Source organism: Camelus ferus, chromosome 24 (genome assembly GCF_009834535.1).
Source record: "Camelus ferus isolate YT-003-E chromosome 24, BCGSAC_Cfer_1.0, whole genome shotgun sequence".
NCBI classification, from domain to species: Eukaryota; Metazoa; Chordata; class Mammalia; order Artiodactyla; family Camelidae; genus Camelus; species Camelus ferus.
Window position 1 is genome coordinate 23,079,243 of NC_045719.1, and position 19,252 is coordinate 23,098,494.

General features: G+C 41.8%; 1 pseudogene; it reads right to left on the reverse strand.

Annotated features, from left to right (window-relative positions):
* Positions 1-3,005: 3,005 nt before the first annotated feature.
* Positions 3,006-19,252, reverse strand: part of LOC102504647 — a 95,130-nt pseudogene continuing 78,883 nt past the window's right edge.

A 19,252-nucleotide genomic window follows, 5' to 3' on the forward strand; every position in this document is an offset into this window, starting at 1 on the left:
AAAAGATACATGCACCCCAGTGTTCACTTTATACAATAGCCAAGACATGGAAACAACCTAAACGTCCATCAACAGATGACTGGATAGAGAGACTGTGGTATATTTATACTGGAATAATACTCAGCCATAAAAAGAAAAAAATAATGCCACTTGCAGAAACATGGATGGACCTACAGATCATCATTCTAAGTGAAGTGAGATAGAAAGAGAAAAAATACCACATATCACTCAAACGTGGAATCTTAAAGCAAGAAAAAAAGAGGACACTAATGAACTCATCTACAGAACAGAAACAGACTCACAGACATAGTAAACAATCATGATTACTGGGGGAAAGAGGGTGGGAAGGGATAAATTTGGGAGTTCGAAATTTGAAAGTATTAACCACCATATATATAAATAGATTTTAATAAATTCTTCTGTATAGCACAGGGAACTATATTCAATATATTGTATTAAACTTTAATAAAAATGAATGGGAAAATGGAAAAAAAAAAAAAAAGATTAGACCCCACAACCTTATTGTCTCTTTTAACACTAAGAACATGCAGGCTCTCTATCAATCTAGTCCTCTAATAATTTTTAAAACTCTTTGTCAGCAGTTTTCTTGTTTGACCCCAACCGCCATCCCGTGAAAGGCAAATGACCAGTACTAACATTTCTGCATCACAGACCTTGAAATCACAGCTCTGCGAGGTACGAGCCTTCTGAATGGCCACCAAGCGCTCGAGCGGGAGAGCAGCGCCCCTGCTGGACGCGACCTTCTGGTTGCTGGCCCAGAGCTCCTTCTAGTATCACTTGTCACTTCAATTCAATTTCCTTCATTGTAACTGGTGTTAAAAATCCTTCCCAACTTCGCCCCTTTTTCTGCCGTGGCTTTACTTTCAATGATTCAATCTGCTGGTTGGATGTTACCGAGAGCGTCCCTTTCTCAAGCTCATAACCTGTTATGGCTTCTCATTGAAAAATGAATTGAATGCATAATTTCTCAGCTTTGTGGAATTCTATAGAATGGTCCCAGATTACCTTTCCAGGCTTATGTTTATAATAGCCTCCCTGTTAGCTTGCCAGGGCTGGGCTGCCGGAACGGAAGACTGCAACCTGGTTGGCTTAAACAAGAGAAGTTTTTTTCTTACAGCTCTGGGAGCTAGATGTCAAACTGCCAGCAGGTTTGGTTTCTCCTGAGGCCTGTCTCCTCGATTTGCAGATGGCTGCCTTCCCGCTGTATCTGACATGGTTTTTTTTCTGTGCTCACGCATCCCCTGGTGTCTCTTTGTGTGGCTACATAACTCTGGGTCTTCTTCTAAGAACACCAATCAGATTGAATTGGAGCCCACTCTAAGGCTTCATCTAGCTTTAATCATCTCTATCTCTAAATACAGTTAGACTGTGATCACTCTGGGTTAGGGCTTCAGCATACGAACAAGAGGGGGTGAACAGTTCAATCTGTAACATCCGCTAACCAGATACTGTGTTTTAGCTGGAAATGCAGAGTTCCCATTGCCTAAATAAAACCTGTATCTATTTCCCCACCGCCTCATTTTTGACTTATGTTTGAGATGAGAAACAAGGGCTTACATATGTCTAGTCAACTCATTAATAAAAGAGAAAGCTGGGGTTTTCTGAAAAGAAAAATTAACTGACCTACCCAACAACTCAGAGCTGGTCAGTAAGTAGCACTGTTAGGATTGGCTAGAGCCTCACAGACAGGCCAGGGGCCTTGTGCCAACAGTAGTTTCCCTCACTTATTCTTCTGGCTGAAATGAGATTCCCAGTCATTTCTTATGGATTGGAACTCATTTATTCTAAAAACACTCCTTATAAGGATCTTCTCAGATAAAGACCTTATGGATTCCCCAGGCTAGAAGTTAACTTTCTCTCTTCAGAATCCTTAAGTCTTCATTTTACAGTATTTCCCGTGTCACAGTGATCTGTGTGTCCGGTTCACCCTCCCTGTGGGATGTAAGCTTCTTAAGCCATGAACGAACGGGGAAAAGAAGCCATGTTGATACATGGTAGCACCTGGCATCTTGCTTTGCACATTTGCATAACCGCATGCTCAATAAATATCTATTACATTAGATAATTTTTAAACATCAACACCCCTATTATAAAACTGACCCAAGTTTTACAAAATACAAAACTAGAGAGAGGCAGAAGCAGCTGACAGATACTTCAGATGCTCCTTAAGTCAGGAGCTTCCAGAGTTTTTTCCCATCTCAATACTTATTATTTTGAATTTTAGTTAGCAACATGTGCTTGTCCCTCCTCACCAGAAGGCTGTGACAACCTTCAGGACAACTGGGTCTTATTAATGTTTGTATTCCTAATATTCAGGCTGGCATGTAGCAGAGGTTCTGAAAGTGCAGATGAGTAAATGCGTGAATGAAAAGGCCCTCCCTCACACAGGAAGTCGAAGGCTCAGATGCGAAGCTTCAAGTTGTAAATGCTTTGTGTTTAAAGACATTGACTAGGTGTATATCCCCATCTAGCGGGAAGAGTACAGCAATGCTATCACCTAGGCCATTACACTGCATTTTTCCTGGGCTGCAACTGAAAAGAGAATGTAATTGTCATTGCCTGACAATTACAACAGTACGCAAAGTTATAGATTCCTTATTCTATATTTTTAAAAACATTTCTTTGATGAAAAAGTGAAAACTTCTTGGGACTTGGTGAAACCAGGATGCACCAGCCCTCAGGGGGCTCAAATGAATAAACGTACAGACATCCTTTCAAATACTGTCCTTCTTGCTAATCTCATGCCTCTGCCCCTGCTTTCATGTTAGTAACTCTAGGCAGTGCTCGACCAGTGGACACAGGCACCCTCAGCTACAGGCAACTTGTATTGAGGCAACCACAGACTTTGTCACTATCTAAACATTATCTACATTTGTACATATGTGTGTTGAAAAGACTTGAAACTAGAATCAATGTTTATCTCTTTATATACTCTCTGGACTGTGTGTGTCTCTAGAATTGAAAACAGGACAGTAGACTCTTAGAAGCACATCTTCCCATCAGTGTATTCTCAAAATGACCTTGAAAGTCGCAGCCCAGTCCTGGTGACCTAGTTCATAGTTACACAAATAATTACAAACATCACATTATTAAGACATATTTATCTAATGCAATTGTACTGAAGTATTATATTTAACTTATAGAGAATTTGATATATAGTCCTGGATTCTGGAAAGCTTTTAATCTATTAAGGGAGCCCGTGTTTGGGGGTTTTGTTTTGTCTTGTTTTGTTTTTCACGTTAGAGGAATTGACTTTATTTGTTTAAAAGTGTCTCCTGTGTAAAGTGAAGAATGCCCGTGCAGACTGGTTTGGGGAAGGGAGAAGTGCCGAGGGACGGCGGGGGAGGGTCCGTGCCCCCACAGGTCAGAGCACGGGGTGGGAGAGCGTTCTTTGAGCCCAGCCTCCTGCTCCTCCGTCGGCACAGAGCCCATTTCATTTCACCCTGCTCCAGGGAGAGGAGCAGAAATGGCAGAAGCTCAGGCAGGAGGTCAGCTTAGGGTGGAACCACGGACTAGCACTACTTCCAACCTGGAACAGAATCCAGGGATGCTCCGTCCTAGACCGGTCAGAGGCTGGGGTTGAGGTAGTCCTCAAGGCCAGAGATCAGGAACTAGGGTACCGGCTAGGGTTAGAGGTCAGGAGGTTGTAGGTCGCTCTCTGGAGACAGGAGGCAGAGATGGGAGCGCTCCTCAAGGTCAGGGAGCACGGGGTGGGAAGACTCTTCCCTGGAGTCAGTGTTCAGGACTTGGGAGCTGCCCTCAGCTCGCCCCCCTCCCCAGGCCCCCAGGCCCCCAGGCCCCCAGGCCCTCTGAACAGAGCTCCTGGTTCTGCTCCTTCCAGCGGCGGAGTTTCTCCCCAGGCAGCGGGGGGTCCCCGAGTGCCTCCTCCAGGGCCTGCCGCTCCTGCGGCTCTGCCTCGGGCGTGCTCTGCAGCGGTGCGCGAGCTCACTGGGCTGCGGGTCCCGCTTGTGCTCTGCCGGTGCTCCCGAGTGGAGGGCTGCGGCTGGCCCGGGGGAGGGCCACGCCACCCTGCCCCAAGCCCCGTACCCTCCCCTCCAGTGCCCCTTCGCTGCTGCCCTGCGCAGGGGTGGCGGTGGGTGATGCGTCTCTGTGGGGTGGGGGAGGCAGAGAGGGATCCAGCCTCATCGTCAGCGCCTTCTGCTTCGGCCTGGCTGTAGCAGCCTTCCTCTCGGGGCAGGGGGACCAGCCTGGAGGCTGGTGCTTGGAAATGCAGGTAATGAGATGGCGCAGCCACCTGCTCAGATCCATCAGGGTATCAGCAGCGAAGATGAAGGGCTTATACCCGCCATGGGTGAGCTGGAACACGCATTTTTTCTTCTGATCTTGTCCACTTTCCAGACTGTAGCTGGAGATGTTGATGAGGCCCTCTGCCTTCTCATCCTGGGGCTGGCGGTACCGGTCGAGCATGTGTCCCTTGAGCCCGCACCAGCGGCGGTGCCAGCGCGGGCCCTGCAGCCCCTCGGCCCCCTGCGGGAGGAGCCAGCCGCCAGGTCAGGCCGGCCCAGCTCCCGGCAGGACCCCCCACCCCCACCCCGCGGCTCAGCTGTGTCACCACGCCTTTTGATTTTTTGTGACTTCTGTCAGGGTGCTCTGGGGCTCGGGAGTGCCTGCTACCCCTGTTGGGAGTGTGGCAGGGGGTGCAGGTGGGCTGGGCAGGGGCTCCGGGTCAAGGGAAGTCGAGTCTGTCCAGGAAGCGGGGCTGGGCCCAGGACTTGGGTTTGAAGTCAGGTCGAAAGCAAAAACGTCTTCGGACAGGGCCCTGGGAGCCAGAGGGCCGGAGCCGGCGACGGGCTCACTGGGTTGGAGGAGCTCAGGGCCTGAGGAGGGCTGGGGAGGGGGGTCCTCCGGGAGCGGGACCTCCTTCAGCACTAAGCTTACCCCCTCTGGCTCCCGCAGCAGCTCCCTCACCACGTTCTTCTGGGGCCAGCCCAGCACCACCTGCTCGTTGACTTGGACAGTGTTGTCTCCAGGCAGAATCTGTTGTCGGGAGTCGTTGGGGACCTGGGACCCCGGGACCCCCTCGAGACACGAAGTGCAGGCAGTTGCTGGCAGTGTGGATCTCCAGGCCCGGAGGATCGTCCAGCGGCAGGCGCTCCAACCGGCCTTCTGCTCCCGCAGCTCCTCCCGGCTGCAGCTCGGGACGCTGTGGCACGTCCCAGCCACGTGGCTGCAGATCCTCAGGACCTTGCTCTCCTTCTCAGCCGTCGGACAGTCCTGTTGAGCCAGAAGAGGAGGGAACAGGCCTCTTGCACTAGCTCCACAACCGTACTGAGCACATCTGCAGGGGGCTCGGCACAGCCCCCCAGGCGACCTTGGGCTAAGCTCTGAAACGCCTGGATCCTCTCCAGCACCCACTCTGTTAGGCTCTGCAGGTTCTCTGGATCCCGGAGCTCAGGGCCCGGAGCCTGCTCCACCCCTTTCGGGATGAGCTCCTGGTGGCCCAGAGGCCACACGGTTAGAGCCTCCAGGCTGCAGGGGCAGGGCTGGAGCAGGTGCTTGCCAGACAGCTCCCAGTCCTCAGAGCAACAGTCCAGCAGGGAATCATCCAGGCCCGGAGCGGTGGGGGGTGGTCAGCGTCGGGGGAGTCTGGGGGTGTCAAGGCCTTTCCAGTCAGGTCTTCAATCCTGCAAAGCTCTTGTCCTAATGACAATTCTGAGACCCAGGCTGTTTTCTGCCCAGTTCACAGATAACGGCTACTGAGTTGAGAAGTAGGACCGTGTAGGGCAGCAGCTCGCAAAGGACGGTCCCCAGACCAACAGCAGCGGCCTCACTGAGAACCTGTTAGAAATACAAATTCTCCACCCACCCTCCCCACCTGCTGAGTCAGAACTCCAGGAGCTCATGTTTTAATTCAACTATCTATGTTAGGACAAAAAAAACAAACAGCCCAATCAAAAAGTTGCAGAAGACCTAAATAGATATTTCTCCAAAGAACATATATAGATGGACAATAGGCACCTGAGAAAATGCTCAATGTCACTAATTATCAGAGAAATGCAAATCAAAACTACAGTGAGGTATCACCTCACACAAGTCAGAATGGCCATATTTAAGAAGTCTAGAAATAACAAATGTTGGAGAGGATGTGGAGAAAAGGGACCCTTCCTATACTGTGGTGAGAATGTAGTTTGGTGCAGCCATTATGGGAAACAGTATGAAAGTTCCTTAGAAAACTAGAAATAGACTTACCATATGATCCAGCAGTTCCACTCCTGGGCATAAATCTGGAGAAAACTCTCATTTGAAAAGATACATGCACACCAATGTTCATAGCAGAACTATTTGCAGTAGCCAAGACATGGAAGCAACCTAAATGTCTATCAACAGATGAATGGATAAAGAAGATGTGGTAAATATAAATACAAATATATATATATATATATAAGTATTATATATATGAGGTAAAAAACATATATATATATAATGGAATACTACTCAGCCATAAAATAATGAAGTAATGCCCATTGCAGCAACATGGATGGACCAAGAGAGAATCATACTAAATGAAGTAAGTCAGAAAGAGAAAGACAGATATTGTGTAATATCTTTTATATGTGGAATCTAAAATATGATGCAAATAAACTAATTTACAAAACAGAAAAAGACTCACAGACATAGAAAACAAACATGTTTACCGGGGGAAAAGGGTGTGGGGAGGGACATTCTTCAAGCTGGCATAGCAATAGAAACAATTTAAAATAAGACACAGAAAGTAAAAAGACTGAAAAAAGTAAGCAGAGCATCATTGAGTTTGGAAAAACTCCAAGCACTTTAATACAGTGTGTAACTGGAGTCCCCAAAGGAGAGGGAAGAAAAAACATTTGAAGAAATAATGGCCAAATAATTCTTAAATTTGATGAAAATTCTATATCCACAGATCCAGAAAGCTCATTGATGCCCTAATGGAAAATGAACAATCCTACAGAAATGCACGGCATAATAGAGTTGCTCAAAGCTAGTAATAAAGAGAAAAATCTTAGCTGCATGAGAAAAATTACCTACAGAAAAACAAAAATAAAGCAGTTTTTCATTGAAAAATGCAAACAGAAGTCCATGAAATAGTAACTATAAAATACTGGGGGGAAAGCTGAAATTTTAGAATTTTATATCCAGCAAAAATAGCTTTCATAAATGATACTATAGACTGAATGTTTGCATGTATCCTTCTCAAATTCATATTTGGAAATCCTAGTCCCTCCAATGTGATGGAGTTAGGATGTGGGGCCTTTGGGAGGTGATGAGGTCATAATAGTGGACTCCTCATGAATAGAATTAGTTCTCCTATAAAAAAAAGAGCTCTAGCTGTCTTTCCACTGTGAAGACACAGCAAAAGGATGGCTGTTTATGAACCAGGAAGTGGGCTTTTACCCGACACTGAATGTGCTGGAGCCTTGATCTTAGGTTTCCTAAGTCTCTGGAACTGTGAGGAAGAAAGTTATGTTTATAAGCTGCCTTCATCTATGGTTTTCTGTTACAGCGGCCTGAATGGACCAGGAAGTTGGGTACTAATGTAACAAGTACCTAAACACACGGACGTGGCTTTAGAATTGAGTAATGGGTATAGGCTGGGAGAGTTTGGAGGTGTGTGTTAGAAAAAGTGTACATTGCCATGAAGGAACTAGTTCAGGTGAGATTTCAGAAAGAAAAGTGGAGAGCTTTAGAGAAAGCCTCAGTCTTTTCAGAAATATCTAAATAAGCATGAACAGAATGTTGGCAAACGTAAGGACCAGTAGAGACCATATGATGAGGTCTCAGAGGTGAGAAATATGTTATTGGAAACTGAAGGAAAGGTGATCTTTATTGTAAAGTGACAAAGAATTTGGCTGAATTGTGCTGATGTTCTAGTGTTTGGTGGAGAGTAGGATTTGTGAGGGATGAAATTGGCTATTTAGTTCCAACTATTTCTAAGCAAAGGGTTACAGGTGTGGTTTGGCTCTTGCTAACTGTTTACAGTAAAAAGACAGAATTGAGTCAGATCAGGATGATGAAGTAGCAGGACGTGAAGCTTACCTCCCCGCACAAACACATCAAAACACGTCTACGTGTGGGATAATTCTCACAGGAAAATAAACACTGTCAGAAAAACTCCTATATATAAGCAAAGCTGCAAGAAAGTTGTCCTGTGACAGGGTAGGATGGAAAAATGGCATAAGGTCAGGACCTCCACGACCTGGAGGAATATAGAAAGAAGGGAATGTTTGCATGGGCAGACCCTCAGCCAGGGAAGTGAATGGGGTGGCCACTGACTGCACATACCAGTCCTGGGGTCCTATGTGGAGGACACAGCCCCCTTGGCTGCTGGGAGTGTCCCTGGGACAGACAGAAGAGCTGGAGAACTCTAAACTCTACCTGCAAAGAGTGTGCTAGTGCTGGCTTGCCCACAGTCAGGGTCTGCAGGCCAGAAGAGAGTGGCATGAAGTATTCTAAGTCCTGAAGGAGAAAAGAACTATGACCTAGGACACCCTACACATAAATATTACTATTTAGAATAGAAAGGGAGAGAATTTCTGCCAAGCAAAAGCTGAAGGTACACAGCAATATTTCTAAACCTATCCTAAAGTAAATAATGAAGAGGCTTTTCTTAACAGAAAAGAAGAATCTGTAGGAAAGGGGAAATCACAAAAGGAAAGGAAACGTGTAAGAGGATTAAAGGTCACTTAAATAAGCCAGTACATGGATTAAAAATAATAATTAAAAAACTTACAAAAGGGTTTATAACTACAATTAACAGCGAACGTATAAGTATGAAATGTACAATAGGACAGCAAAACCACAGAAGGCAGAGGAGGGGGTGTACAAATGCATACCTTTTAGAATGGGCTTGAACTTGAATGACAATCGGTTTGAAGCAAGTAAACATACCTACGGGTCAACATACTGGAACTCCAATGTTAACCACAAGTCAAAACGCACAACAGATTCACAAAAAAGAAGAAAATACGTGCTCAAGCGGCGCGCCCTGCCCGCCGGCCTGCGCGGCACGGGCTCCTGGGCTGTGGGACAGCGGCACGTGCAGCAAAAGGATCGCAGAGTAAAGAACTTCAGGAAACTCAGACATGTGAAGCTGGTTTCCATGGAAACCTCATCATCCCCTGATGACAGTTGTGACAGCTTTGCTTCTGATAATTTTGTAAACAACAAAACCTAAATTCAGGTCAGATCTCAGTGAAGCACTGGTAAATGTATTTTTACGAGGACTCTGACCATGAATCTTTCTGTGGCTTTTCAGAAAGAGAGGTGCAAGATGTGTTAGACCGTTGTGGAATTTTTACAGAAACCAAGGCCAGATGTCACTAACGAACTAACAGGTATTTTTCATGCCGACTCTGATGCTGAATAATTTTGCGGTTTCTCAGAGAGTGAGACACAAGATGGAATAGGCTGCAGGCAGACCATGCGGGCTGCAGGATCCCCAGTCAGGGCAGGCGCTCCGGGCCTCTCCAGGTGGCAATGAAGTTTCCAGCTGGAAACACTAGGGGAGCAGCCAACAAAAGAGCAGCGCCCCCTGAACCCTCAGAGAATTCTGTGACCGATTCCAATTCTGATTCAGAGGATGAAAATGGCATGAATTTTTTGGAGAAAAGGGTTTTAAATATAAAGCAAAGCAAAACAAAGCAATGCTTGCAAAACTAATGTCAGAATTAGAAAGCTTCCCTGGTTCCTTTCCTGGAAGGCGTTCCCTGCCAGGCTCCAGTCCACGTCCAAAGACACTGTGGAGGCGAACATTCCCAGGTGCTGCGTGCAGGAGACACCCTGAGCGGAGAGCTCGTCCTCTCACCAGTCCCTTGGCGCCCTACAGGAGGGGGAGGGGGAGGGGAGAGGGAGGAGGAGATGTTGGCGAGAAAGAGGAAGCCCGTGGATGGCTGCATGAACGAAGATGACATGCCCCGCAGTCGTCGTCCCGGATCCATGACCCTTCTCCCATCGCTCGCCCGGTGGAGGGAATCACAGAGGAAGCGTTGGAGCACATCTGCAACAGCTCTGGGGACAAGATCTACCACCGGTCACCGGGATCCACTTGTCATCAGTGCCGCCAGAAAACTACTGATACCAAGACAAACTGAGGAAACCCAGGATACTGGGGCGTTCGAAGCCAGCTCTGCAGTCCCTGCCTCCGGAACCATCACGGTGAAGAAGCCCGGGATGCTCTGTGAGACCCGAACTGGCACTGCCCACCGTGTCGCAGGGTCTGCAATTGTAGCTTCTGTCGGCAGAGAGATGGGAGGTGTGCAACCCGGTGCTCCTGTACTTAGCCAAGTACCATGGTTTCGGGAACGTGCGTGTGTACTTGAAAAGTCTAAAACAAGAGTTTCAAATGCAAGCATAATATATTGAAGTTCTGCCACCTGCTTTCCACTTCGAAAACCTTCCTTGTTAAAGTTTTCAATTTTGTCATGTGATCGAAATCCGAGTTAAGAATTTTGATGATCAGTCTGTCTTACAGGCAAATCAGGTTAATCTCATCAGACATGAGTGCGTGTCTGGGCGTGGCAGAGGTAGTGTGGGCTGCACTCTGCCCTCCTGCAGTCTCCCTCTGCTTCTCTCCCCACCCCTCACCCCACACCACCCCCCCTCTTATTTCCAGTGGTTCTCTTCCATCATTTAGTTTCCAAGTTCCTTTTAAATGACAATTTTATGAAAGCGTGTTTGATTTAATTGGTGTTGAAATAGCCCTGGAATCCACCCGTAAAACCAAGCACTTGGAAACGCAGTAGTAGTTTTAACTAACTACATCTATCGAATTCCAGAGAAAAACCGTCTAACTAGCTTACATAAAAACAGTAGGTCTGATTTAGTGTTCCTACTAGTTGACATTTTTAACAGAATCAAGGCACAGAAGTCTTAAAACTGTGTGGGGAAATTGGGTGATCGCTGGCAAGTGGAGCGTATGACACTGGAGGCCTCTCCTGATAGTATTCTGTGTGTGGTGCTTGTTATACAGGTGGTCACAGTTGCGACTTGGTTGCTGCACATTTGTTCCGTCATGTGCATCTGGTCCACACAGTCATGACCCAAAGGTTCGTGGGCAAGGCTACACTTGAAATCATTGTAGAAAAGCCATCCTGGGGAACTGGGATGGAGGCTTCAGGAATAGGCCGATTTGAATTCATGGGATAAAACTTAAGTGTTTAACTATAGTTGCCAAACTTATTTCAGATCATAACATAAGGTGTTTCAAATAAATTCTTGATTATGTTGCATGGGAAATCGATGCTTATACTCATCTACAATTCTTTGCAGGTCTTGCTTTCTTGAAGAATTGTAAGCTAGGCACAGGGTTTGAAGCACTCTTATAACGCTGAGAAGTGCCTTTTTGGAGAATGGTGACTTTCAACAGTTGGCTAATGTAACATCTCTGCCAGTTTAGCTTCTGGGAAGATTTCATGTGTGGTCTCTCCCTTCCCGTTTTGGCATAAATCAAATCTTTTGGTAGAGGTGGAATCTAAGTGTGTGTGTATTTATTTTGCTTTGCATGTGCAGCCAGTAGCCACGCCCGTTCAGTATTTTGGTGCATAACGACCTTGGATCAATAGCTGTAAATAGAGCTTTTGATCTTTTATGCTTTTATACAAAGTTTTTTTATTTTAATAATAAAGTATTTTGTTCTACCTTTAAAAAAAAGAGAACTCAAGCATTCTAACAAAGAAAATCATTAAAACACAAAAGTGAAAAAAAGAAATGAACAAAGAACTACAAAAACAACTGGAAAATAAGAATTAAAATGGCACTAAGTATATATGTATCAATAATTACTTTAAATGTCATAAATGCTTTCATTAAAAGACATAGAGTGAAATATTGGGTTAAAAAAACTACAGTATGCTGCTTAAGAGAGACTCAGTTCAGGGCAAAAGATACAAACAGGCTGAATGTGAGGGGCTAAAAAAAGATATTTTGTACAAATAGAAATGGCAAGACAGCAGGGCTAGCAACTCATATCAGATGAAATAGACTTTAAAACAAAGCCCATAAAGAAAGACAAAGAAAGGCACTATATGATAATAATAGGATGAATACAAGAAGCGGGTATCACTCTTATTAACATATATGCATCAAAATACAGGAGCACCTAAATATATAAAGCAAATACTAATGCACATAAAGAGAGTAATTGACAATAATACAATAATGTAAGAGAATTTAACACACCACTGACCTCAACGAACAGAATATCGAGACAGAAAATTAATAAGGCAACAGAGGTCCTTAAGGTCAACTGTCCTTAACAGTTGGACTTAATTGATATTTACAGGATACTACATCCAAAAACATTAGGAAACACAAAAACACATTCTTTCCAAGTGTGCATGGAATGTTCTCTAGGAAAGACCATATACTAGGTCACAAAACCACTCTCAATAAATTTAAGAGGATAAAAATTGTATCTAGCATCTTTTCTGACCACAATGGTGTGGAACTAGAAATTAACTACAGAAAGGAAAAATGAGAAAACACACACACACACACACACGGAGACTAAACAACATGCTACTAAAATAATCAATGATTCAATAATGAAATAAAAAAAAACTCAATACAAATAAAAGTGTAAACACAACTTTATGAAATCTGTGGGATACAGCAAAAGCTGTATTCCTATTCAAGAAGGAAGTTCATAGTGATACAGGCCTTCCTCAAAAAACAAGAAAAATTTCAACTAACAACCTAATCTACTGCCTAAAAGAATAAGGAAAAGAAGAATTTAAAAAGCCCATAGCCAGTAGAAGGAAGGAAATAGAAAATTCAGAGAAGAAATAAATGAATTAGAGACAAAAAACAATAAAAAAGATCAATAAAACTAAGAGCTGTTTTTTGAACATATAAACAAAATTGACAAACCTCAAGCCAGGCTCACCAAGAAGAAAATGGATAGAGCCCAAGTAAGCAAAATGAGAAATTAAAGAGGAAAAATAACAGCTGCTACTACAGAAATACAAAAAAAAAATCATAAAAGAATACTATGAACACTTATGTGTCAACATATTGGACAACCTAGAAGAAATGGACAAATTTCTAGAAACATACAGCAAAGATTCAGTCAAAATGAAACAGACAATTTGAACAGACCAATCACTGTAAGTGAAGTCAAATCTAAAAAAAAAAAAGGAAAGGAAAGAAAAACAAAACGCCTCCCTGCTCCCTGAAAACCAAAGCCCAGGACCACATGTCTTCACTGGGGAGTTCTACCGAACATTAAAAGAAGAGGTAATACTTACCCTTCTCAAACTATTCCAAAAAACTGCAGAAGGAATAGTCTCAAATTCATTCTACAAGGTCACCCTTGCCCTGATACACAAACCAAAGACACAACAACAACAATTACAGGCTAGTGTCTTTGATAAATATAAATGCAAAAATTCTCAACAAAATATTAGCAAAATAAATCCAACAATATAAAAAATAATTATACAGCATAATAAGGTTGGATTCATTCTAGGGTCACAAGGATGGTTCATCATAGGCAAATCAATGTGATACACCACATTAAAAAAGGAAAGACAAAAATCACACGATCATATCAACAGGTGCAGAAAAAGCATTTGATAAAATTCAACATCCATTCATGATGGAAACTGTCATCAAAGTGGACATACAAGAAACATATCTCAACATAATAAACTATTCATGACAAATCCAGAGGCAACATAATACTCAGCAGCGAGAAGCTCAAAGCCTTCCTGCTAAATTCAGGAAGACAACAAGGAGGCCCACTTCCACTGCTGCCACTTAACATAGTGTCAGAAGTCCTAGTCACAGCAATCAGACAAGAAAAAGAAGTTATCCAATTTCAAAGCGAAGAGTTAAAAGCATCACTATTTGTAGATGACATGATAATATATATAGGGAACCCTAAAGTCTCTATGTAAAAGACTATTAGAATAAGTGAAATAAGTAAGGCAGAAGGATACAAGATTAATTGTTTAAAAATCTGTTGCATTTCTATGCAGTAAGAATGAAATATCAGAAAGAGAAAGTTTAAAAAAATCTCATTTAAAATCGTATCAAAAAGTAAAATAAAATACCTAGGAATAAACTTAACTGAGGAAGTGAAAGATCTATACATTGAAAAATATAAAATGCTGATGTAGGAAATTGAAGATGATTTAGAGAAATGGAAACATATCCCATGCTTTTGGATTGAAAGAACTGATATCATTTAATGGACATAATACCCAAAGCAATCTGCAGATTTATGCAATCCTTATCAAAATAAACATGACATTTTGTACAGAACTAGAGCAAATAATACTAAAATTTTTATGAGACCACAAAAGATGCAGAATTGCCAAAGAAATTCTGAGAAAAAAAGAACAAAGCCGAGATATAACCTGTCTGACTTCAGACTATACTGCAGAGCTACAGTAATCAAAACATTATGGTACTGGCACAAAAACAGACATAGGTCAATGGAACAGAATAGAGAGCCCAGAAATAATCCTGCACATCTATGCTGAATTAATCTGTGCCAATGAGAAAAGACCATACAATGGAGAAAAGACAATCTCTTCAACAAGTGGTGTTGGGAAAGCTGGACAATAACATGTAAAACAATAAAATTAGAATATTCTCTCATATCATATTTTAAAAAATCAGAATAGTTTAAAGATCTAAGTGGAAGACATGATAGCATAAAACTTCTAGAAAAGAACATAGGCAAAACATTCTTTGACATAAACTGTAGCAATAGATTCACAGATCAGTCCTGAAGCAAAAGAAATTAGAGCAAAAATAAAATGACACCTAATCAAACTTTCTTTAAAAATTTGCACAAAAAAAGGAAATGATCAACAAAACAAAAACACAGTCTACAGAGTGGGAGAAAATATTTGCACACAATTCACCCAAAAAGTAGTTAATATCCAAAATATACAAACAGCTCATACAACTCAATATTAAAAAATCCAATCAAAAAATGGACCGGGGAACTAAATAGATATTTTCTCATAGAAGACACACAGATGTTTAACAGGCATATGAAAAGATGCTCAACATCACTAATTATTAGAGAAAAGCAAATCAAAACCACAGTGAGTTATCATTTCACACTTGTCAGAATGGCTATTATTTAAAAAAATTATAAATAATGCTAGAGAGGATGTGGAGAAAAGGAACCCTTTTACACTGTTGATGGGAATGTAAATTGGTGCAGCCACAATGGAGAACTGTATGGAGGTTCCTTAAAAAACTAAAACTAGAAAGACCACATGATCCAGCAATTCCACTCCTAGGTACACATCTGGAAATAATGAAAACTCTAATTTGAAAAGATACATGCACCCTAATGTTCACAGCAGCACTATTTACAATAGCCAAGACACAGAAGAAACCCAAGTGCTTATCAGCAAAAGATTGGCTTAAGAATACACACACACACACACACACACACACACACACATACATAATACATACATATTCCAGAATGTTACTCAGCCATAACAAAGAATGAAATATTGCCTTTGCAGCAACATGGATGAGCCTAGAGAATATTATGATTAGTGAAATAAGTCAAAAACAAATACTATACCACTTTATGTTGAATCTAAAAAATAGTACAAACGAATCTATATGCGATACAGAAACAGACTCACAGACACAGAAAACAAGCCTGTGGTTACCAAAGAGGAGAAGAAGGGAGGAGGGACAAATTAAGGAGTATGGGATTAACAGATACAAATTACTACACATAAAATAGATAAGCAACAAGATTGTACAGTGCAGGGAATTATACCCAATATCTTGTAATAGCTTATAATGGAATGTAGTCTGCAAAAAAAAAATCAGTATGCTGTATACCTGAAACTCACCCAATATTATAAATTCACTATGCTTCAATTAAAAAAAGAATTATTAAACAAAATGAAACTAAAACTAAAAGATTTGGAAAATTCTGCCTATCCATATTGTAAAAAATAAGAAAGCACTGTTCAAAAGAGAACAGTAAGGGTGTGGCCCAGCAACTCTTTGATAAGTTTATTATGAATGTGAGCTGTGGACCTATCAGCCACTTCAATAGAAACCAGATGCTATTCTTCAAAACAAGGAGAAAATGACCCCCAAAGGGGATTCATGGATTACCAGGGCTTTCTCTTTAGTTTCAAAAAGGGAAAAATCATCACCTTAATTTTAAGAGGCCAGACAGCTACCTCCCAAAGCCTTGGGAGCCCAACTCCGGCCCAGCAAAGCGTAGGGCAGGCCCATGATCACAGGGGTTTGAGAAGGCGGGACTCCTTCCCTAGCAGTCCTGGAGGGCAGAATGTTGAACCAGAGAAATGTATTCTCGAGGCTTAGTAACTCACAGCTTGCTTTTAGTTTTGACTTACCCATTACTTCTATTTTGGCATGGAAATGTCCACCATTGTATTCTGGAAGCATACAGAATATAAGATAGTATTCTTAACGTCGTCACAGAATACTAGCATTAAGAAGACATTAAGAATACTGTCAATCAACTTGTCCTAATTGACATTTATAGGTTATAGTACCCAACAACAAAATAATTCACTTTAACCAAGCTAGGCCATATCCTAGGCTATAAAACAAGTATCAGTTAATTTAAAATTATTTGTCATAAGAATATCTCCTCAGAACACAATGGAATTAGGTAAAAATCAATTATAGAAAAAAACCCAAACTGAAAGAATTCAACAAATGGTGCTGGGAAAACTGGATAAACACCTGCAGAACAATAAAACTGAACCCCTATCTCACACCACTCACAAAAATTAACTCAAAATGCCTCAAAGATGTAAAACATGAGACCTGATACCATAAAATTCCTGGGAAAAAATGCAGAGAAGCTCCTTTACATTGGTCTTGGCAATAATTTTGGATGTGAAGCCAAAAGTATATGGGGGAGAGGGTATGAGGAAACAATGAGTGTCTGCTACGTAATGTTTACAGATGTGATGTTCTTCTTTTGATCTGCTCTGAAATTCCCAGAATCGAACTGTGTTAGAAATATGTCCTGATGGTCAGTTGTTGACTGTACATCAAAAGGTATTTTTATGTAAGTTACGTCCCAGAAACTCATTTGTGAGTTGGATTATTTTGAACTATGCTTTCTTCTTCCTCAAGATTCTGATACCTTCCCAATTTTAAGCATCATTTGTAAACACACTACCATGTATCCCTTTGTTTTTAAGCTGTGTCTGCTGTTTTACTATTTTGAATAAGCTACAGTGAACATTCTGGTACAGGTCTTTTTGTGGACATGTTTTCATTTCTTTGGAGCTAATTCCTAGGAGTGGAATTGCCAAATCAGAAAGTAGCTTGTTTAGTTTTGTAAGACACTGCCAGGCCTTTTCTCCAAGGGCTGTGCCGTTTTTCACTCCGTCAGTGGTACAGGGGAGGCCCACCTGCTCCACGTCTCTGCCAACACTTGGTGTTGGAAGTCTCCGTGGTTTTCCTCTGGTGGGCATTTCATCTTGGTTTTAATTTGCATCTTCCTGATGATTAAGAATGTTGAGCAGTTTTGCTTGTGCTAATGGGTTGAGTGTACAGTTGACCCTTGAACAACATGGATTTGAACTGTGTGGGGCCACTTTTATGTGGATTTTTTTCAATCAGTACAGTTACAGTACCACACAGTCCAGGGCGGGTTGAATCTGAGGACACAGAAAGGCATACAGAGAGGGCCGACTGTACACTATACAAGTACTTCCAGCTGGGTGGGGGGGTCAGCGCCCCAACCACCACATTCTTTGTGGGTCAGCTGTAAATCTTTGTTGAGTGTCTGTTCATATCTTTTACCCACATTGTTTTATGTATTTATTTTTGTCCCCTTATTACTGAGTTGTAAAAATTCTTCATATGTTCTGGTTACAAGTCCTTTTGGTAGATGTATGTTTTGGAAATAATTTCTTCCAGTCTGTAGTTGGCCTAATCATAGTCTTTGTGAATATGAATAGAGTTTTTAATTCTGATAAAGCCTATCTTATCAGTGCTTTTTTTTTTTAATGTCAGTTACTTTCTGTATTTTGTCTAAGAAATTTTACTTACCCCCAGGTTACACTGATAGTATTCTCCAGCATGCTTCATGGATTTAGATTTACATTTAGAACTGTGATCTGTCTCAAATTAAGTTTTATATGTTATGGGGGGAGGTAATTAGGTTTATTTATTTACTTATTTATTTTAACGAATTGACCCCAGGACCTCGTACATGCTAAGCATGCACTCTACCACTGAGCTGTACCCTGTTTCCCAGGTTTTATATGTTATGTAAAGTAAGGAGTGAGGTTTTTCTTTTAATAACCACAGGGATATCTGAATGTTCCCACATCACTTGTTGAAAAGACGTTTTTTTCCCCCATTTGATTGATTTGGTGCCTAAAAAGGCATGAGGTCAAAATCAAGTGAGGCGGTAAGCGTGGGTTTACTGCTGGGCTCTCTGTTCTGTGACTCTGGCCTGTTTACTTGTCACCGCGGTGCCACGCTGATGGGATTGCTTTATTGTAAGTTTTGAAGTCAAGTAATTTAAGACTTCAACTTTATTGGGGTTTTTTCAGAATTGTTTTAAATATTCTGTATTGGAATCCTTTGCATTCCTATATAAATTTTAGAAATTAGTTTGTCAATGTCTGTAAAAGAGACCTATTGGGATTATGACTGAAATTGCATTCAATCTGTAGATCAATTTTGGTAGAATTGATGTCAATATTGAGTGTTCTCATCCACAAATATGGTATATCTCTCCATTTATTTACATTTTCTTTCACTTATGTCAGTAGTAGTTTATAGATTTTGATGTTTTTATATTTAACGTGTTTCTTCATAATTGGGACTTGTCTAGCAAGGCAGTCTAACAATCTCGGCCTTTCATTTGGAATGTGTAGTTCGTATCTAATTATATGGTTGGATTTAGCTCAGCCATTTTCCATGTGGTTTCTATTGGCTACATCTTGGGGCTTTTTTTTGTCTTTGCTTTTTTCTTTCTTGCCTTTTTAAAGGAGGTAGGAGAGATTAATTGGATATTTTCTAGAATTGTGTTTTAATTTTTCTGTTGACTCTTTAACTGTATCTATTTGTACATATTTTTAGTAGTTGCTAAATATGCATCTTTAACATTGCAACACACAGTTTGCAATATACATTCTTAACTTTCCCAGTCTGCTCAGAGCTAACATTGTAACTTCTCGTGAACTGTAAGAAAGGACCAGGCACCTATTGTCTGACTGCTGTTCTGTACATTTTACTGTGTCTGTCAGAC